The sequence below is a fragment of the Xiphophorus couchianus genome, chromosome 22 (genome assembly GCF_001444195.1).
Source record: "Xiphophorus couchianus chromosome 22, X_couchianus-1.0, whole genome shotgun sequence".
NCBI classification, from domain to species: domain Eukaryota; kingdom Metazoa; phylum Chordata; class Actinopteri; order Cyprinodontiformes; family Poeciliidae; genus Xiphophorus; species Xiphophorus couchianus.
This window is the reverse complement of record NC_040249.1, coordinates 27684301-27706168: the sequence shown is the minus strand read 5'-3', so window position 1 is coordinate 27706168 and position 21868 is coordinate 27684301. Positions and strand designations below refer to the sequence as shown.

The window sequence follows — 21868 nt, the reverse complement described above, 5'->3', positions numbered from 1 at the left end:
TCACGAAACAACTGCATTTATGCAGTCCATTTACAGTTCACTGTTCACTGATTTACTTATTTGCAGATTGTGGAACATAACTAAAAATTATTTTCATAAAATATGCCTATTCACTGACTTTTTCTTATGGGGAAAATTTTAAATGTTTGAAAATTAATGCATTTTGCGAAGCCGAAACTCTGAGAAAAATGTCAAAATTCAGAAATGAAAGTCAAAATTCTTAGATAAAAGACAGAATTCTGAAAACAAAAAAAGCTAATTTTTTTTTTAGAGTAAAGTTCTGAAATTAAAGTGAGAATGGGAAAAAGACAGAATTCTGTGGATAAAAGTCAGACTCCAAAGATGAAAGTCATAATTTTTGGATGAAGACTCAGAAATTTTAAATTCAAGTTATAATTTTGAGGGGGAAAAAAAGCAGACTTTGTAAGTCACAATTCTGAAAATTGAAGGGAAAGAATTCTGAACGTGGAAAAGTCAGAATTCTTAGATTACACATCTAAGTTTTCAATTAAAGTCAGAATTCCGGGAAAAGTCAGAATTGTATGATTAAGTTTAGAATTTTTAGATTACTACTCAGAAAGTTTAGATGAAAGTCAGAATTTTAATTAAAATCATAATTATGAAAATGTAAAAGTCAGAATTGTGGGGAAAAACGTTAGATGTCTTTTCAGTAGTGCTAAACCCTTATTACCTCTCTGAAGTAAGAATCATATTTGACTCTTCTTGTGCCTGTTTTCATTGGCTGAGAGAGAAATTACAGCTTGTTTTCCATGCAGCCAATAGCTGCTCAGTCTGCCGCTGTTCCTCTTCTCTCATTGGCTGCTTTGGAGACCATCAGTATCTTCAGCAGCAGTTTGGAGTCGCTTTCATCCTATTAGGACAAGCAACTGTTGCATCAATGGCCCTCCTGCTGGGGTTCCCCGTGCCGCAGAGCGCCGCACTGGGGGTGTCGAGTTGATTTGGTCATAAAGAAAAGCAAGAGTTTAATTTTTAATTAGAACAGAAACATTAAAATACGTACCAACATTTTTTTTTTCGAGGGGAAATTGTACATGTTAGGTGTAGAGAACTAATCCAGAGTGAAGGTTGCCCTCCATCGGCTGGCGGCGCGGCGCGCCTCCCTCCTCCCCAGCTTCCCTCGCCTCTCTCCCGCCTCCCTCTCTCGGTGCAGCCGCTCTGCCGCTCCGGCTCCTTCACATCGCTGCTGACTCTCTTTGAGAGAGGACGGAGACAGGACGGAGGAACGCCGCGGACTGGATTTTCATACCCGAAGGAGGGAGGAATGCTCCGGTGATTCCCTCCACCACTCCCACCCCGACTCTCTCTCTCTCTCTCTCTCTCTCTGTCCCCCACCCCACCACCTCGGCTCCCGGACACCCTCCTCCTCTCCACTGCCACCTTCGCTCCTCTCCATCACTTCAGTTTCGGGACCTTATCCAGACGCACGGCTGCTCCGGCTGCATTTTCTTTTGTAAAAAAAAAAAAAAAAAATCATCTCAGAACCTACTGGGGGGTTTTTTAAGGTTCTGTTTGTATCTTGTTGGCCCCTGTGCTCTGATTTTTCACCTTTCCCGTCCAGAAAGCAGCAGAACAGTTAACCCAGGGCTTACAGTAAGTGGATGTGTTGGACATCTGGTACAAGCAATACCACTTGCATGTTTTGGAGGAAAAATTCCCTTGGAGACTCACGGGGATCTTTCATTTTCAAGGTAAGAAGCAGCTTGATTGTTTTTTTCGGGGTGTTTTTTTTATTTTATTTTATTGCAGATTTCTTCGTGCCATTCAGCTGCTTTATTCTCTCCTCTGGGGGGGAATTGCGCAAACCAGTTGAAACATTTTGGTTCCCGGGATGCTAGGGAGATCCTGGTTCCACTCTGGATCAGCACTGCAGATGTAATCTTCAGGATTCGTGATGGGATCCGGTCAACACATTTCATCTGAATCCCAACAATTGCCTTTATTCATCAGTGGCGGGTATCGGCCACCGGGTGTCGGTTAGATCTCACAGCCGGGATTGTCGCTTGACTCCCGGCTTCATGCGTCGCTGTTGGACTAACTTTGTGAGCGTCTTCGTCCTCTCTGCCGAAGCCTCCCCGCGGCCCCGACGCACAAGTTTTATTCAACTCGGACCTCCAGTAATAAAAATAAGCAAACCTAGTCGGCTTCAATGCATTGCAGGAAAAATATAGATATGTTTTTTTATATAGCTACTTTTATGGCTTTTACCCAACTTATATCACAGAAGACCTCTTTAAAAAATACATAGTTGCTTTATGGATTAAGATCAATACATAAAATTGTTTCCCTAATTTTTGGTATTAAAATCGACTTCAATAATTGGAGCTTCGTCTTTACTCGGAACTCAGGAGAGTCTCGTGCGCTGCGTCTGGCTCGCGGGTCATTGGACGGTCGTTTCAACTCCGACTCCCTCCGTTGCTGTTGAGCAATTTGAATTTTCTATCTGGTCTGGATATTTGGGAAACAGGGGCACTGCCAGAAAGTTTTGAACGGGGGCTCACCAGATAGGGACCACTACACTGTTATGTAGGTTGAGGGTGGCCACCTTTAAAAGCGGAAAAAAAAAAAAAAGCTAAACAAAACTTCCCCTCTGCTAAGTTCATATTTCTAAATTACAGCCAATTTGACACTGTCTAGGCAGGGGGCACCAGAAAATATATAGAGCAGACCTTTGCCCCCTTTCCCCACACGGTGATGAAGCAGTATCATTGTGCAGTTTAAATATCTGTCACCGACTTCATTTTCAGCATTTTTTCAAAAATCAGACAAACAAAAGAGCTTCGCCTCTGTCCTTTTGTCTCTCAAACACAGTTGCAGTTTGAAAATTACCCCCCTCCTGTTCTGCCACCAGACCCAGAACCCCTTTGCCCCCCTCCAACACATACACACACCACCACCACATTTTTACCACCCATCCCTTTTCCTGTCCCTCTGTTCTACCCCCTTCTTTTCTCCCCTCTGCCGACTCTGCCTTGCGCTCCGGTCTGCTGGGAGCCATTGAGAAAATCATTTGCTGCTGTTGTATTTTATTCGAGCGAGAAGGTTCTCACACCAGCAAGCCCTTTTTTTTTTCTCTTCCAAATTAAAAAAAGGCTTTGGCCAACAGTTGATGCACAGAAACAAGGAAATGCTTAGAAAAAAAAATGTAGGAAAACAAAATCTGACTGAATTCTTCAACAACAGATCTCTTTTAATACTTTGTTCAGATTGGCTGATTTATGCTCCATGTTTTCCTTAGAAATTAAGACTAAAGTAAAATTATAATTTGCCAAAGCTTTGTAAGTCTCTAGGTACTCATTCAAATACAACACAATGAAAGTATGACCTGATTCTTCAGATTTGTGGTTAGCAACTTGCCTCCCATTTCAGTCAGCAGTCTTCTTGTGGACGTCTTTTCTACGCTATGAATATCATCATTTAGACTTAGCTAAGATGGAATAAAAAGGTCATTTCTTCTTCATCTTTCCATAACTTGTTGCATCCTATTGCTTTGGAAAAAAGCTTTTCTGTTTGTTGCTCATTGGCCGGACGTGTTGTAGATTTCTCCCGCACTGATGTTGTCATTTTCCATTGTTGTCAGTGTGAACGTAAAACATCCATTGGACAGGAACATTAGGTTTGACATTTGCGATTCTTTGGATTTTGGCCGCCAGTTGAACTCACGAAGTCAACGACCAACGAGGCTTGATTTTTTTTTTTTACTAACAGATAGCTTTAAAGCATTTGGAATTTAGGTCACTTCATGAATTAAAGCTTGTGTAATTGAAAATATTTATATATGTACGTACAATTTTTAATGATTGGGGTTCTGATACCTTTTGGGTCAACTGTCTTTATGGGATATTAAAAATTTGCCACAAAGTAAAGCTTTGGCTTTACTTTGGCTTTACCACCAATACTGGTGGATAATATTTTATGGTGATGTGTAGCCACCTGTCCTTAAAGATAACTGTGAGTAGATTATAGAAAATGATTTGTTTGTAATAGGGTATGAAACTTCCCCAAGGTGAGTTTGAGTTGATGCAAGGTTGCAAACACTGTGACATAACACCCATGTTCAATGGCACCTATTGTCACATTCAGCAAACCTGAAAGTCTGTTCATATGGCAAAGCAAAACTGTGAAAGTTCCTGACTACAATTCCTTCTGGACTTATTTTACAAATCCACCTTTAAAGATGGTCAAGTATAAAATGTTGTACTGGTAAGGATGGGAGCTGATGAGAAACACATTGAGTCTCTGAAAAAGTCTCCACTACAAAATGTACAGAAACGGTTTTAACTTGTTGCTGCTTGAGTTGTTTATGGCTTAAAAACCCCCCAAGATTTAAATCTCAAGCCTTAGCAGGCAGAAAGGGTGAAAAAAAAATCAGACCTGAATAGTAAATCAGCTAAATTTGCAATTTTCCACCAGGGAAAAACCCAGATAAGTCAACTTCTTTGACTTATTTTTGTTCCTGCGGTTTTACTCCCAAAATGACTTTGTTTGGAGTAATTTGGTAAGCATCTGGAGGCCAGAAAACAGAAACAGGACATGTGATGAATTTTAGAGGATGTGGTGCGCTGAGTAGAAACAACAAGGTACGGGATCAGAGAAACAGATTTTTCGGTTTTAAAAACCAGAGCGTGACTCCCATCAGGATGTTAGGAGAAGACGAGGGCAGCGTGACTGCTGTCAGTAACATCTGTCGTTCAGTTCTCCAGCATGGGAGTCGTTTCTGTCTGAGCTGGACAAAAAACAAAAAAAACACAATGAGAAGCTGTCCGTCTCCACTTAGGTATCTGAGGACAGAGCAACTCCAGCAGAAGTTGGTTTTCTTTTTCATATGTGCAAAAGTGATCGTCTGGAGGCAAGACAGACGCTTCGGAATCCTCACCACGAATCTTCACGCCGTGTTTAAGCTGAACCGAACGTAGAATGTTGTTTGGATGACAGAAGAAAGCGGGGCGGGGGAGACATATCAAATTCTTCGCTGATATTCAGTTGGAAAAAAAAAAAAAAAACGGCACACAGTGTAACACAGAAATGTCATCAGATTTGCTACTTTTCATAAGAGCTGTTTCAAGAACCTGGCAAGGCAAATACTCTGCAGTATTCCTACCAGTTAGCAAAGAGCCGACATGTCAGTCTGTATTCCTGCTGTAACATTGACTGAGGCACTGCACAAAAAAGGTATTTTGTGAAAAAAGAAAAAGTTCTCAACTTCACTTTTTACTTCTATTTTTTGTTGCTTTGCTGTGCAATTCTGACTTTTATCACTGGTTTAAAATGTAGGTCTTTTTTTTATTTTTAACCTGGCTCTGACATTCAAAGGGGTTCACAACCAAATTAGCGAGGCCTTAAACCGACTGAGACTAAATGTCTTAAAGGGAAAGAAAAGTCAACAACCTTTTCTTTTTTCAATCATTTGAAAGTCTGGCAACACTTACTGGTGAGAGTAAGAAAACGGATGGAGAGAGAACAGACAGTAAAGTGTTGAACCTTGTCCAGGTACCGATAGAGGGAGCTGTTGAGCTGTGGGCTGCTCTGCTCTGGTTGTTTTCCTTCTTTCTGCTCTTTCTTTCTAATTCTTTACCAATCTCCCTCTCTCAGAGTGCTGGTCAGGGAGATGGAGAGGTAGTTAGGCTCCCCAGGGATACAGGATTCAATCTGCACGAACTGCCCCGAACTCTCTCTCTCACATACACACCGACTCGCGCACAAATCCAGTCTGTCTGGATAAGCATGTCCACTGTGAATGGTTTCTGTTACCTTCACATTCACATTACCTCCCAGTGAGAGGTGATAGGAGGTGGCGTGCGTGTGTGTGTGTGTGTGTGTGAGGGGGGGTCTTTTCAAGGGGAATTGAGTACTGCTGCTGCAGTTCTTTATTTTGTTTTCCTGCCATATCTTGAGTCCACGGCTCTGACAGAAAGCAGAGTCACAGTTACACAGCAGCTTCTGTTCTGCTTTTATTTCCGACTATTTAGAGCAGACTAGGCGTAGGCCAGTTAGTGGTAAGCTTTTTCAAAAAGTTACTGTTTCAAAACCACAGACATTTTTCATTCTGCTATCCTTCAAGTTAATAGACCGATTTAACTTGGTCTACCAAAACTAAAAATTGGTTTTCTTTTCCCACTCCCAGTGCGATTGGGAGTTCTTTTACCTCATATTGACACACAACATATAGGCATAATCTTATTTTTTTCATGTGCTGTCTGATAACTACTGTGTAATTGAGCAAAAATGTGAACAAGCTTTATATGGAAGAACAGAAATGCCACAAGTCCTATCAAAAGAAGCATCATTCTTGATCTTGCAAAGAGATACATTTCATGCTTTTTGCTAAGTATTGGACAGGCCTTAAAGTTCTTGAAATAAAATGCCAGATAGATCAGTAAAATCAAATGACTTCTCCCCCACATGGTGATGCGAAGGGTTGTTGGGTAGTTGAAAAAAAACCCAACTGCTCTTTTTCCACAGTATGTAAACTAAAGGAGTACAACAGGGTATTAGGGCCAGGCTTAGAAAAAAAAAGTTTTTAATTTTGCTAGACATAATGTTATGAGAACATAGTCAAATATGAGAAAAAAATCATACTAGAATAAAATCATATTACGAGAATAAAGTTGTAGTGTTTCATGAATAGTCATTATGAGAATAGTCATATATTAAAATAAAAATAATACAAGAAAAAGTCATGATTATACATGAACAAAGTTGAAATATGAGAATAAAATTATAGTGTTACACGAATAGTCATTACAAAAATAGTTGTATTACTTATAAGTGAATAAAGTTGTAAAAATACTAGAATAAAGTGGAGATAATTCCAGACGTAAGTTATAGTTTTACATGAATAGTCATTCAGAGAATAGTTGTATGTTAGTCAAAATAGTACAAAAAAGTTATAATTATGAATAAAATTGTAATAATACCAGAATAAAGTCATGATATGTGAATACATTTGTACATCAAAGTCAATAACTTGAGAATAAAATTGTAGTAATGAGAATAAAGTTGTAATTATACATGACTGAAATTGTAATAATACAAGAATAGTTGTAATAAGATGAAAATAAAGTTGTAATAATATGAGATTAAAGTAATACAATTACAACAGTGATATTACCAGAATAAAGTCATAATAAAACAGGATTATAGTAAAAATAATGCAAGTATATACTCATAATATTACCAGAATAAGATTATATATGAGACTAAGAGAATGAAATATTTATTCCTCCAGGAACATCAACTGTGCCACCCTGCCGTCCTCTATATGGATCCAAATACCAATAAATATGTTAAATTGACTCATTTTTGTTACATGTAGTAACAAATATTTAATTTTATCTTAGTAGCAATAGGAATATACTCGTTCCGACAGTGTTGCATTTTGTTCTTTGAAATTGCATTAAACCAGATTTTGATTTATACAGAGAGAATTTCATCCTGACCTACACTTAGAACTGAACCGGTTAAAACCTCGGTAGATGTAACACTGATTTATAACATCCAGAGTGCAGTGCAGTGGGATTATATCTCTAATCTTTGGTCTCAGCCAGATTAAATGACAGAGTCGCTAATTAGTGTTCTTGACCTTTACTCCTGGGTAACAGGGAGAAAACGAAGACGTATTTGTCTCCAGCTAAAAAGAGCGAGAAAATGATTTTCTGCTGATTCTTTTTTGTCAACACTACTCGCTCAGCATTGTTTCCATGTTACCATACTTCCCATTTCTGTGACGGCTACAAATTCGGTGGCGTCTAGCATGAAGTTTGTATGTTTTTCTTTCTTTTCTGGTGCTCATGTGGTTTCAATTATTCCCTCCGTGTTCTTCGTGAGAGCAACCTGAAATTACTGCCCACAAGTTGAAGTTCATGCTCTCCTGTGTTTTCCTTCCTTCCTTTTTTTTTCTTCCCTACTTCACAGCCGGGAATGAGTCCAACTTATGAGAGCACAGAAAGGACAAGAAATTAATCAGACACGAAGCAAAAATAAGCAAACGGTGAAACGTATCGAATTTGCTGGACTCGATCGGATAAAGCCGCAGCGTGATATTTTCGTGAAGCCGTCCCACGCCGGCGTTAAGCAATAAGCAAAGTCACAGCAAAGTGACTTAGAGTAGAGCAACGAAGTGACACCATCACTGGAGATAAAGCGTGTGGGTTCTCTGTTTTTAAAAAGGTGCCGGTTCTTCTGACGCGGTCCACGTTTGCTCCTCTCTGACCTTTTCGGTGTCAGGAATGACTTGGGCCAGGTTGTGTGGATTTATCGCCAGGGGACGGCGCTGTGGTGCGACTGCAATAACACGCCGTCCCCGATCGATGTTAATTCAGGATTAACGAGTGATTTTATTGACTGGCGGTATTGATGATCAGAATACAGCTCCGACAGGTTATTGATCTAAGTACAATGAAAATTGATTACTTGGGATGGAGAGGCGATATTGACCAGAGCAGAACGTGTGCATGCCTCTACGTAAAATCCTGAGTATTCGTGTATTTCTACTGCGAAAAGGGTTTTAAAATTTTTTTTTTTTTTGGGAATGTGCGTGTGGCGCAGATCTGTGTTATCAAGGGTAATTTGTTTTCCATGACAGTCGCTTGGTGCTGTCAGGTGGGGGCTGATCTCATGACACCAGTCACATGAGGGGAAAAGAAAAGAAAGGTTTGTTTCTTCATGCATCATTTTAACCACATTTGTGCTTTGGTACGCTGTTTTCAGCGAGGAGGGACGATGAAAAGCGATGAGAGAAGGAGCAAGTGTGAGATGAAGGTCAAGAAGAAAGTTCAATTCTCAATTATGAATTTTAGAAGGTCTTTTTTGTTTTGTTTTTTTTCCTTTAGCTTTCCGTCGTCATTGCGATTACTCCGGATTGAGGTCACTAAGATTTTCTTCTTTTATTATTTTTTTAAAGACCAATTAATATTTCACAGCTGAAAAGCCATGTGCTTTGACAAGCTTGTCTGAAGAACAGCAGAGTGAGCGCAAGAGAGAGAAGACAGAGAGGAAAAGAGGCGAGTTTCTGCGTGCGGGTCAAGGAGAGATTTAATGAGTCGTTTTCTTCTCATTATTCTGTACAATAATTAACTGTGTGCGAGCACGTGGCTGTGTGTTCATTTTGTCTTTTGCAGCCACCGGCGGAGCGGTCATTCATAATGGTCTCAGCTTCTCAATCTCGGACTCATTATTAGGCAAAATATATTAGGGTATTATAATCCAAATTGCTGAGTTTGCACATGTATTCTACGATGGAGCAGTAACAATAAAACAAACTGGTATGTTCGTGTTCAGCCTTCCCAAGAACCGCTTGCAGCCAACCAAAACACCAGCCAGTATTTCCCAAACTTCATTTTGGAAGTAATCTGTGCAACACTAGCCCATAGGCAAATTTGGGGTTACATTCTAGAGAAAAATACTGAAAGGGATCCACTGTACCGAATGTTTATCCTTAAAGACCAGAAGAGAACGCCATTGGTTCGCCTGTGGACCCTCCACTGCAAACACTTACCTTATAAATAACTATTTCATTTCATTCTTAGCAGTTTGACTTTGCAGATGCAACACATTTGTAGAGGTGACCCGTACAGACAGACAGTAAACACCTCATCTGCTTCGGCCCATGCTGTTCAGTGTGTGGTGGTGGCTGGCAGATCTGTTCCAAACAGGTGTGTGCCCCGCTGTACAAGGAATTTAATTTCACACCGCACATGCTGACACAAGCACACAGGGTGAAACTAGATGTTAAACGCATAGAGGGGAGAAAAAAAGCAAAGGCTGCGTAGCTCTTATCTGATTAGAGGGCGCAGCATCAGAGGAGTGGATAAAGAAGCATGCAGATAAACAGGCTGATAGGTGGTTTTCCTTTGTGGGAAAATTCAGAGACTAAAAGCATCGCAAGAATAACCTCTGTGTGGTCAAGAGCGTGCGTTATCTGACCATTATTTTTCTATTTTTGTGGCTGAACTGGGGGAAAAACAAAAGTGGGTGACAGTGTACAGACATAGCTGCATAATGAGCACTCTCAACATGAAGCTGGAAGGCAGAACGCGCAACACATTGTCGCCGAGCCTCTTCCCATGTCATGTTTCGAGGAGGAGCTTGGGAAAATAAGTGGCTTAATCGCCAGATTACACGGCTCCATTCCTCCATTATTTATACTATTATCAACGGCATCTTTAAGCTTGTGATCTGCAGAGAAGAATTCTCTGGCACTTGTTGCGGGATAAATAGTGAGATGAAAAGTGAGTCATAGCATTACATTTTCCAAGCAGCAGGACGGTTGTCTTTTGCTCTGGGAGATTAGCTGATTACAGCAGCATTGTGTTATAAGAGCAGTGAATGTTTAGATGAGAAAAACATATTCAGTAGTTTCACCCTAAAATTAAGAAAGATGCAGAATACAGTATATTTGTATTTTTAAAAGCAACTGTTGTATCTACTGAATATATAATACTAGCCTCCCAATATTTGTAGGGGTTAGGAACCATAGCTGAAAACCATGAATACTCAAGGTCCCATCTTAAAACGTTTATAATTGGCTACTTTAATAATTCAGGCCCCAAATATACCCTAATTAATAAGCTCAGTGGAACCATCTTAGCGCTACTGTAGAAGCTAACATCTACGGTCTTTCTGGTTTCCGCTCTTGATGGTACAGCCAATCAGCGCCAAGGAAAATGCTAGCTAAAGTCGTGCTAAATGGTATTGCGTTCAGGTTTTTCAGTTCCCAAAGTTGTGTTTTCTTTCAAAATGTCATACCATGAGCTTAGTAAAGCAAACACATCCTCAGAGTGGTGGAAAGTTAGGGAGAGAATCTACTATATAAGCAATTCCTAACTCATCAGTCATCATGTGTATTTAGATTCTGGTCCTCAGCAGTCTTGGTATTTAGTCCTAGTCCTAAACTTTGAACTTTGGAGTTCTTTGTTGTACTTTGGTCTACAAATCTAAAAGGTATAAGCTGAGATTGATTATTGTTTTTCTTTGTTCATTACAACAGGACTGAATGGAGCAACTGAAAACTAGCTTACGCAATAAGATAGCTGCTAGCCTGTTAGCCGGACTGTTTAGAGCACTGCATGATGTACTTGTCCATACTTTTTATTTGTTCCTGTTCATTTCTTCTTGTGTTGTGGTAAAACAGAAAATAGCTGGAAGGAAGAAGACCCTTAAAGAACGTTAATCCAGACAATTGAACATTTTATTGGCTTTAAAACCATAACCCTTTTCTATCTGTAAGCAGCCCAGGCGTATGAAGACTCGGGGACGTTGTCCTTACACTCCCCTTACATGCGTTAGACTGAAATGAAAGCGTCAACACGCAGATGCTTCGCATGTATCTGCTGCAAACTAAAAGTGATTCATTTTTTTCAAAATGGGTTTTCTGAATACAGTCCACCTTTGCCTACTGTATCAGTGTCACAGAGAGAAATTCAAGATGAAGCCTCTTACCATCTCATATTCTAATATTTCAAAGTGAGAGTGTGTGTGTTTCTAACATTAACCAGTCAGCCTGCTGGCGAGGCTCGCTCTGCTGTCAAAGTAACGCTTTGATCACACTGGGACTTATCTACCAGTTCTCATCCACTCCTCCTGTCTCTTTCTCTCTCTCTTGTTCTCTCTCATCCCTCCATCCCTCCTGGACTTCTTCTAGTTTTTTTCCCCCACTGTCCTCCCCTCCCCTCTCATCTGTGCTCATCCTTACTGTGACGTGGATGAACCCAGCAATATGTTCCCAGAAACCAACCTGGCTGCAGCACAGATGCATTGCAAGCCAGTCTCCCTCATGAATATGCAACGTGACGTAAACACTAATAGAGACCTGCTGCGTTGTCATTAAACACGTTTGCTAAATTAGCCAGACGCTAAACGGGCGCAAATTACAGACATCAATTTTCTTGTCTCATAAGTACGAATGCACCAGCCTCCTTCTATAAAACTTCCCTGTGACTCACAGGTTCTGCAGAGATGTTATCCTTAATCCATGCGCCTTCATAGACTTCTTACACATGCATACACACACAACTCCTGTAAATACAAGTCTGTTTTCTTACCTTCAGGACAGAAGCTTCACAGCAAGCTTGACCTCTTTACAATAATAACTTCTTCTTTTGCTTCCAACTGTCTCATTCTGTTAGTTTTTTTCTCTCTCTCTTTGTTTGTATGTCATTTTTTCTCCTTATTATTTATTTTTCTTATTAGTTTTTCCTATTATCTTCCCATTCTCCCCTGTCTCTCCTCCCTCTCTCTCACCGTGTGTTGTCGACCATGATGCTAATCATGGGTAAAAGCTTTTTCTAGGAGGCTAAGCTTCCCCATTGTACAAGTTTTGGACCCCCAGGAAACTGGATTCCGATTTTTAATGTTCATTTTTATTTTACTTCTTATATCCATGTATATCCAGTCTTGATCTCCTGTGTCCATTGGGTGAGAGGCGGGGTACACCCTGGACGGGTCACCAGGCCATCACACGGCTTGTTTAAAGTAAATATTGGATATAATTAGGGGTGCAGTTTTCTGGCCAATCACCGATCTTTACAAAACCCGACCTGCCAATTCTGATTTCTATTTTTTTGTCTGAAAAGTTGCTAATTCAGCATCAGTGTTGGTAAGTTGGCAAAAGTGCTGACTATTATTAATCATGCACATGAATGAATCAGTCAAGTTTATGTGTTTAGCACATTTCAGCAACAAGGCAGTTTGGTTTAGTTTCAAATTTGGTTTAGTTTCTAGTGCAGATATCTTAGGACACTTGAAATAAAATGGCTGGCTGATTTGTCAGAGCATCTGTAGATGTAATTGCAACAGTTGTTGCCCCTTTGTTCCTTCCTTCTGTTTGGTTGAGTTGAATTCGCCCCATGCAGCACAGTCTGACTAGACTGTTCCTGTCGACCAGGCCAGTTCCTGGCCTGTGCATAATTTCAGCACACTGAAATTATGCTTTCTGTGTCTGTTTTAGTAAACCTCTGCACTTGAAAATATTTACTGGGAGGCTTTTTCCATGAAAAACTGAAAACCATAAGTACTTGAGACCCAGTCTAAAAATGATTAAAGCTGCCTATTGTAGTGGTTCAAGCGCCAAACGTATTGTTAATATGGAAAGTAGAAACCGTCTTGGCTCCAACGTAGACGCTGCGGCGTTCCTAAATTCCACTCTTGGTGAACCTCTTATTTACCTTTCCAACTAACGGCAAGATAATTGAACGGTGCTTCTGGGTTGGTTGTTTTTACAGACGCCGGCCAATAGTGGGTCTTCGTACTTCAGCTTTCCAAGCTTAATTGAAAAAATATTTTTGACAGTTTTGAACTAATGCTGACCCATATCCAGTTCTTAGTCAAATAAAAATTGTGTCTCGACAAACAGAGAAAATAATTCCAGAAGATGTAGGAAACCAAATTTCTTTCTTTTTATATAGGGAAGCAAACCTCTTTTTAGTTATAAATGCATATATATAACTAAAGGTATCTTTTGTCAAAGCAGGTCGCTCTTGTAAATGACATCTTGGATCTCAACGAGACAACTTGCATAACAGAATGACTTCATTTAAAACGACCAAAACAAACTTTTAGAATCTGAAAACTAAGCCAGGTTTTTGTGACCCTGGAATATTTTGAACTTGACAGCTTTGGCCGACTTGGCAAAAAGTTTGGACTTCTCCGGTGTCCTTGTTGGACAAAATAAATTGCACTGTTTTGTGAACAGCTTGACTGCTTCTATATTTCTCTGCCTGCCCCTGCATCTCAAACCCTGACCATGAGTCACAGGTTTATAGAGCATAATTCATACAAACTAACATCCCTTTTCTCATTTGACTTGTCATTTTCCCTCTGAGCTTTTAGTCTGCAGCTGCATGTGAAACGTAGCGCTTCTTTTTTGCTGAAAAAGAAGCAGATATAGCTGCCTTCAGGTCTGGCTAATGGGCCCCCCTGGTTTTAATAGTAGAGTGAGAAATTTAGTAGGGTAGCCATGTACAAAATACATGCGATAAGTAACAATCACAATTAAAACCAAAGTTCATTCTGATTTTTGAACCATGATAAGAACATCCAGGGACATTTAGTAAAACATCAAACAAACGTGGTATAGCCATGGATTGTATGTTTGACCTCTGCTGCTTGGGGATTTTGATCCATCATTGGATCTTAATTAGTTTTTTTAAACATATTGCAGTAGTTAGTGAGAAAGGCAGACAGACACATAGGGTTAGGGTTATTATACCCTTATTTTCAAAAGCAGTTCCTTTGAGTCATTTTACATTTGAGTTTTCAGTGCTTATTTAGAGTGACATCGGGTTTGTCACCCTCATGTCTATTTTTATTGTGACGGGTACAAAAGCAAATTCAGTCAACATTGCTTATACTCTAGTGGCAAGGTTGAACAAACAAGGTCAGTGTTGGTGTGTATGTGTGAGTGTGTGTGTGTGTGTGTTAGTGGCAGGGGGAATGAGGGGTCGTTGCATGTTGCTTTCATATGTAGTTCTAAAGCTGATCATGCAAGGTCAGCATTAGAGTCTTTGCGCATTCGCGTCCACCTGAGTGTTAGCATCACCGGAGCAACAGATAAAAGTTATTCCAGGCAGCCTGTCGGCAGAAATCCATGTCATCCGAAAGGTGAGAAGGTGAACTCTAAGCTCTCTGAGTCAACGTATGACGGCTACATGGCTGTTGCCTTGATTTATCTGTACAAGAAGCAAATGTACCTCCAAAGGGGGAGGTAAGAGGGGAATGAAAAAAAAAACCAGTACAATGTTTCATATTTGAAATGCAACTAGGCAAAGAAAGCATTCGTGTGTTCTACGTGCTCACAAGATGGAGCTTTGAAGTTTCACGTCAAAATGTTTGGCCAGAACATCAACTGAGGTTCAGATCCGTTGCTTGAAAAGTTTCTTCAATGGCTGTCTTCTCCAAGATCAAGTTGGGTGCCACATTCATTAACAGTTGATTTGTGCTTCTGATTTTATGCTGTGAAATCTTGGTTGTACGACTGCTACCGCGTTAGAATGCATAAAACGAAGAGAACCCAGTTGATATGGATAGTTAGCCTCGTCACTGAGTTTTACCATTACAGAATCCAACTATTCAACAAGAAGATCCACATTTGTTGACTTGGAAGTCAGTAAGTCAGGTGGGACATCTGTTTTGTGGTATTTGGTCATTGAGGCTGTATTTTTCAAGGTGCAGTTCAGAAAACTCAACAGGAATACATCTTGATTTCAAATCGGAAAGCTTTCCACCAGCTATCAAGTCAGAATTTATTATAGTTGCTGTGTGTACAAATGTTTTGAGCGTCTAATATGCTATGCCATATTATGCTCCTCTCGTATTATATTTCTGTACAAACTCGATTAGTAAACGTAATACAGTGGATCCTGATTATTTGTGGGGGTTAGAAATAATGCTAAGGAATAGCTAAAATTCATGATCCACGAGATCACCTCTAAAGCTGCCTATTTTAATTGTTCACATACCAAACACTTGATAAATCTTCTTAAATCAAAGTCAGAATGATTATTTTCCAATATAGACAATCTAGGCAACCTGGACAACCACTGCTCATAATCATGTTGTTCTTTTTGCCGAATTCATAAAGTTCAGCGGAATATAATGCTGTCCGCTTGCATGCTACTGCTAGCTAGCTTGGTCATGCAGCAAAACAATTAGCAAAACATTATTTTGAGAAAACAGTCATTTTTTGTTAGTGTAAAGCAACTAATAGAAAGGTAGCAGGACGAATGATTGCCTAAATTGATGTTTTGACCTGTTTTTTTTTTTTTACATTAGAAAATAGCGCAGATGTTTTATTCACAGAACACACACTGATCTTTTATTCAACAAACCAATGTGCCAATTTTTAGGAGCGGCTTGGAGCAATAAGAGCTGAACGCCACCTGGTTTTCTTCTCAAAATGAAAAGAAAAAAAGCTAAGAAAATATATTGCTGCCACATTTTGAGGGAGGAAAAAAATATATATATTTGATTTGTGAGGATTTCCATTTTCTATTTATATTTCAACTGCTGTACTTTTCAAAGGCATTTATTCAAAGCGACTTACTTCGCTAGCATAAAAAAAGTAGGTTGAGTTGCTTACAGACACCTTCCTCCTGCCTCCTGATGTTGAACATTAAGAAATAAGATGCTCTTTGCCTTTTTTTTATGAAGCTTAAAAAATATTTTTATTCCTCTAAATTTAGGAAGTAACATCTGGTCGTCATTCATCTCAGCTCCTATGGTTGCTCAGGCCATTTGAAATTGAGACTACAGGCTTAGTGAGGTAAGAGATTGCCGTTCAGAAGAACAAAAGGCTCTCTGTGTCAACCTGGAGAAAGAGGGAGGGGAGCTGGCATGGCCATGTGGGGAACGAGGAGGGGGTTATTATTAAGTAGCGACCGTGTCCGAGAACTGAGTCGGAACGCAGAGGACGGGGAGGGGACGGTTTGCAGGACACGATGTCTTACCACAATGGACTCTTGTGTCTTCCGCTTGTCAGGGATGTCGACGGTGTGTCAGTGGTTCCAGGGCAGGTCGGGTGGTATGTGATGTAGAAGGGTAATTAGGGTCATTACACATGCATGATAAGTGCAGTGGTCTGCAACACTGCTGATCAATTTTCTTTTTCCTCTCTGCGTAGGTAAAGGCCACGTTTTTGTAATCTAAGGAAATAAGTATTTCCAAACCTTTCCACATATTATTGATACAAATTTACATGAAGCCCCTTCTGGTCCAGCCTGACCATTGTCTTCCTACACAGTTCCGCTCCACTCTCATTTCCCTTCAGTGGAATTTCTCCTATTCAGCTCAATTTCTGCACTTCTTTCTTCATAGTAAGGGGGTTTAAAGCGCACACAATTTTCAAGAAGTTTCATAGTGAAGCTTTCTTCATGGTATGTATGTTATGGTCAAATGATAGCCACACCTCCAGGAAGCAATTGTTTCTCAATAGCTGATGGTCCAGATCCTCTGAACGAAACAAAGCGAAGAGCAAAGTGATGGTTTGTACTAGGTCTTATCTGGTCTAAATCTAGCCAAAGTGGCGTATGTGTCCACCTATCGCCAGTTCATCCATACTCTGCACATACTGCAAATCGTGTTAGAAACACTTTCCCACTCCAGTAGTTACTTTGCCTAATCCTGCTAATTCTCATACAAGATACTTACATTTCTATATTTTCTTAGGTATTTCAAATTAATAGCTATTAATGGCAGTCAAAAACACAAATGATAAGTCAGTCCTTTGTTGAAGCACAAACTCATTCTTAAGAAACCCTGGCTCTAGTATGACGAGAGCCCTTTGACACTTTGTAACCTCCCTGAAAAAAATGGCATTAGTTTAAAGATGCAAATGTGGAAAAGTCCAGAAAATCAAAATATGACAGTCAAGTCAGAAAGTGATCAGCTACATATTACTTCTGTGTGAGCTTTTCTATTCGTTACTGTCTCCTGAACAAAGTTGTTTATTTTCCAGCTCAACGTCACTGGAAAAATTTCTCATTATATGCAGGAAATATTTAGAAGTTATTTATGATGGTTTCGTTTTAACAGGACTCTGTGGACCTTTGAGAGAAAACACATTGTTGTGTTGACACAGAACAGCAATCTCAGCCCTGATTAAAAAATCAATATTTGATTAGAAACTTTAAAAAAAAAAAAAAAACATGGGAAATTTTGTTCTAACACGATTTAATCCAGTAAAAGTTTTAATTCCTTTCAAAGCCAGTTTCCAGCCCTAATGCTGCAAAACTCATTCAAGCTTCCTGTTTTAAATTTTTTTCCTACATCCTAATCACATCTACCCTGAACAGCTAACCTCAAAAAACCTAAAGTAACTTTTTGCCCTCTGAGGGTGGGCTTTACATGTTTAATGACAGCCCTTCCAGCTTTAAAGTCAAATCCATGTTCCCTTAAAATCAAACCCATGTTCGCACTTTATCATTATGAATAAAATCTGCCTTAAAGCTTAAAAACGGCTGATGGCTGCCAGATGAGCGGATCATGACCTGCCTTTAAGCCAGAATGTTCGTACCGTAAGGTCTCCACGGGCTAATTTGAATGTAAACAGTGACCCCCCCTTGGGGATAAATGGGCTTGGGGGTGATGGATGAGGGTTGGGGTGCATCCCTGGCTGAAGGCGGCTCTTTAAAGGCTTAGCGGCCTCCGCTAAGACCTTGCGTTCTGCCTCTTGCCTCTTCAATAGAGCAGGGCTAATCTGGGTGTGCTTAGGCCAGCTCCTCTCCTCTCTTGGACGACTGTCTACCTCTGTAAATGTGAGACACTCGGCGTTTCGCTCAAGGACACTCTGACGGGGACATGATGCCGACCTTTGAGTCAGAGCATTGTCTGTCCGACCGCTTGGCCAGAACCGTCTTTTACTCCACAGAGTTCTCCAACCGACTGTCTTTTATACTCCTGTATGCAGGTGTAGTTTAAGTGTGAGGCTCAACTGAAATACACATTGAGCCTTTAAAAGATGTAAAGACAGCAGCTATGTCAGCACTGTGTGTCCTTGGATTTGAAGTAAGAACAGCATGAACCATAAGATTTCTGAAGAATAAACACTGGCTCTTGGAGGTGAGCAGATCCCTCTCTATCGCCCCATCTCTTGCCTCTCCGGGTCCCCAGGGTCTCGGTGTCAGCTGCTTGCACAATAGGACAGCTGTTTCCAGATCAGCCAGAGATCTACATGCCCCTGGGGGTTGGATTAGGCCAATTAGTAGCTGTCCATCACCGTGACATATCATGGACAGCTAAATCAATACTTGAATGGACAGAAGGAGGAAGGGGCATGGAATGGGTGGGGGGGGGGGGGTTGGGCACATGGGTGGAGGCTGGATGAAACAAGTGCAGTGTATGGTTAAAACCAAAGGTTTACATACACCAAACTAACACATTCGGCCTGATTATATGTCAGACAGTAAGAATAAGGAAGGTGAACGCAACCAATTAAAATTCCAGACTATACAGAGATAATACAACACACACGTTTGGTGCCATGTGACAAGATTAAGGGCTTGAATACTTTTTTAAAGTCGACAGAGACAGAATAATACCTTAATACAACTTTGTCTTACTTATGAACCTCGAGAGACGATAAAAACGAAAAGGTGTGCAAATAATCGCCCCCTCTCCCTTTCCCAGTCTCTTCTCTCTGGTTCCCATCTGCTTTGGCTTTACATATTAAGGATTCGTGTTCAGCTTTCCCTAAGAGGTTTGCAGGAGACATAGATTGGGTGTATAAAGTTTGGGGGACATCGGCAGATTTTATCTGCTTCTGACAGTTAAAAGGAGGAGGAACAAACACACACCGGCAGAGAATCAATAAGATTCAGAGAGAGAGAGAGAGTGACGGAGGGGGGATTAGCAACCTGGTGGCTATGGGGACAGGGAGAGGAGGTGATAAATAGGAAAAATTGGGGATCCAGATGGCTAATAAAGAAAATATTCGCGCAAGAAAGATATATATATATATATATTTATTTTTTTTGTTGTTTTTTTGGGAAACCGTGGCTGCGTCAATTAAAACGAATGAGATTTGTATGAATCAGCAGAGTGGGGAAAGGAACATCCGTCACAATCCGTATATCAGGGATATGATTGTGAATGCTCTCCCTCTTCCCAAAGCTTCTGCTCCTTTTAAAGTTTTCAGATGTTTGAGCTAAAAGTCAATGGACCGCGCAGTTAGACGACATTGAGGCGAATAGAGGGGTGGAAGCGAAGGATAAAGCAATGTGGAGTGAGAAAGCAAATAAATTCCTTTCACAAAGAAAGAAAAGAGCAACAGAAATAAAATATGAGTTTTTTTTATTAAATTCAGAAATGAAAGAGGATAAAGAGGGGGCTTTGTAAAAGGAATAAAAGGCCAGATGAGTGAGGAAAAAGAAAAGCGAGCTGGAAGAGAAGAAGGAGAGGATGTTGTTGTTTGAATACGAAGCTTGGAACATCTGGCGTCACTCTCCAAACTTCTTTGGCCTTTTGAATTTGAATGTGTTCGTAGAGGATACGGTGGGAGAGATGGTGAAAGGGGGAGGCTGTTAGTCTGAAGCCGTAACACACCCCGCCACCAGGCCTGCCACACTCGCTTACGTACGCCTCGGTGGATGCGAGAAGCGAGGTTGAAGGTTTGAGAGAGGACAGAGAGGAAAAGGCCCAAAATAAAAAGATGCAGGGAGGAGAGCGACAGATGGACGGGAGAGATGATGTTGGGAAAGCATCCGGAGAAGAGATTTGTTTTTGATTGATTTACTTTGCTCTCTGTCGTGGAGGGCGTTGCAGATTTTTGCTCTCTCTGGGGCAGGGTGTTTTGTTTTTGTTTTTTCCCCCGTTTCATTCATGTGTCGGCTCGCAGGTGACACAAATCGCAGTTTTCCTTTCTGACAGCGCTCCTCATGACCTCCAGCTATTCATAGAAATACTCTGACAAACATGATTAGCTCCCCACATGTTTAAACATTCATTCTACATTATGATCCGTATATCTATTTTTGGCCCTTTAGTCATGTTTTTTTTGTTGTTCTTTTTCTTATCGTTTTCACATATAACCAGGAAGATGTCAAATTCAGAAGAAATTATGAAATAATCTCATTTTGGAAAGTCCTTGTAAGTCAACCTTGTACTTAAAACTCCTTGTCTATTGAACATCTGGTTTAAAAAGATTTAGTTTGGTTTTATAAGATTTTCACTCAGGAATGTTTGAATATTTTATCTTGTCCCATCTGTTGAAGCATTTGATTCTTTTTTGATCGAAAAAGACATTTGTAGTAAGGCTGTGTCTCAGTGGAAAGTTCTGGTTTTGACTCTTGGCGACAAAAACTGACAACTCTGTCAGAATTGATGCTTTGGATAATTCCTCCAGTTTTGGTTTCATAAGATCACCAAGAAATATTACTAATTACAAAATGGGATTAAAGGCAATTGCTGTCCTGCAGAGGACTACTCCAAAATGGGTGTTTCTTAAGAGCAATATGACATTCAGTCACAGCCATGCAGCTGTCCTAAAAAGAAGTAAAAACAAGTACCTTTACCTTTGTCATCACCTTCATCATTATCAGAATAACTACCAAAGAGTACATTACGTCCACACGGCCCAGCCCTGGTGTGGCTGTAGACTCTGCAACTATGTCACCTAATCAGGTTGGGACAGAATGTCGGACGTTAGAGACGAGGGTATTGAACGGAGCAACTGCGATTGTTTTCCCCAGTAGGTTTTTGCCAGTGTAGCCATGGCTTGTACCTGTTCAAGTCGAGATAATTTGTCTGTGGAAGTGGCACGTTATTTGTGGCATTCATAGACAGCGGTATTTACACATTTGGAAATGGCTAGCTTAGAAACCGACCCATAGCCTCACAACCTTGATGAAATTACGAACTTAATAAATGCATGCCACGTGACATGTACCACTATGTTAGAAACAGAGCACACCTAAAGGCATGCAAAAGTCTAGATGCTTACTATTTTATTTATTTTTGTAGATGGTAGATTACCTGACGATGGGCCATTTCCTCCATGATTACCAATAATTAGACCCATACCTATGGTGGAATATTTGAGTGCATCTTACTAGTCTTGCTTACTTGTGAATGTTAATCTACTTATCTTGTAAAAAGTATTGGTTGCAGATCCGTGGACACACCGAGGGCTGCTGGTCCTTACAACTGACACCTGCTATCCATTGCCGTCTTCTTTCCTCATCTAAGAAATACTATAAAATAGCAAGTTTGATTTGCATCTGTCTTTGTAGCCAACCGCTCAGCACCCTATGACCATTTTTACAGATAAATCAACTTTACAGAAATGATATCAGGATACCAATTGTCTGTTTTTTGATGTGCTCATAGGTTGTTTTGGTGTCCATCTGTTCTGAAGAATGTG

General features: G+C 40.3%; 1 protein-coding gene across 3 annotated transcripts in view; it reads left to right on the top strand.

Annotated features, from left to right (window-relative positions):
• The first annotated feature begins 1221 nt into the window (after positions 1 to 1221).
• Positions 1222 to 21868, top strand: part of cdh11 (cadherin 11, type 2, OB-cadherin (osteoblast)) — a 121467-nt gene continuing 100820 nt past the window's right edge. For all 3 annotated transcript variants that reach the window (XM_028006564.1, XM_028006561.1, XM_028006562.1), the window contains exon 1: positions 1222 to 1709. The gene's annotated coding sequence lies outside the window, so the exon portion shown is untranslated. The remainder of the gene's footprint in view (positions 1710 to 21868) is intronic.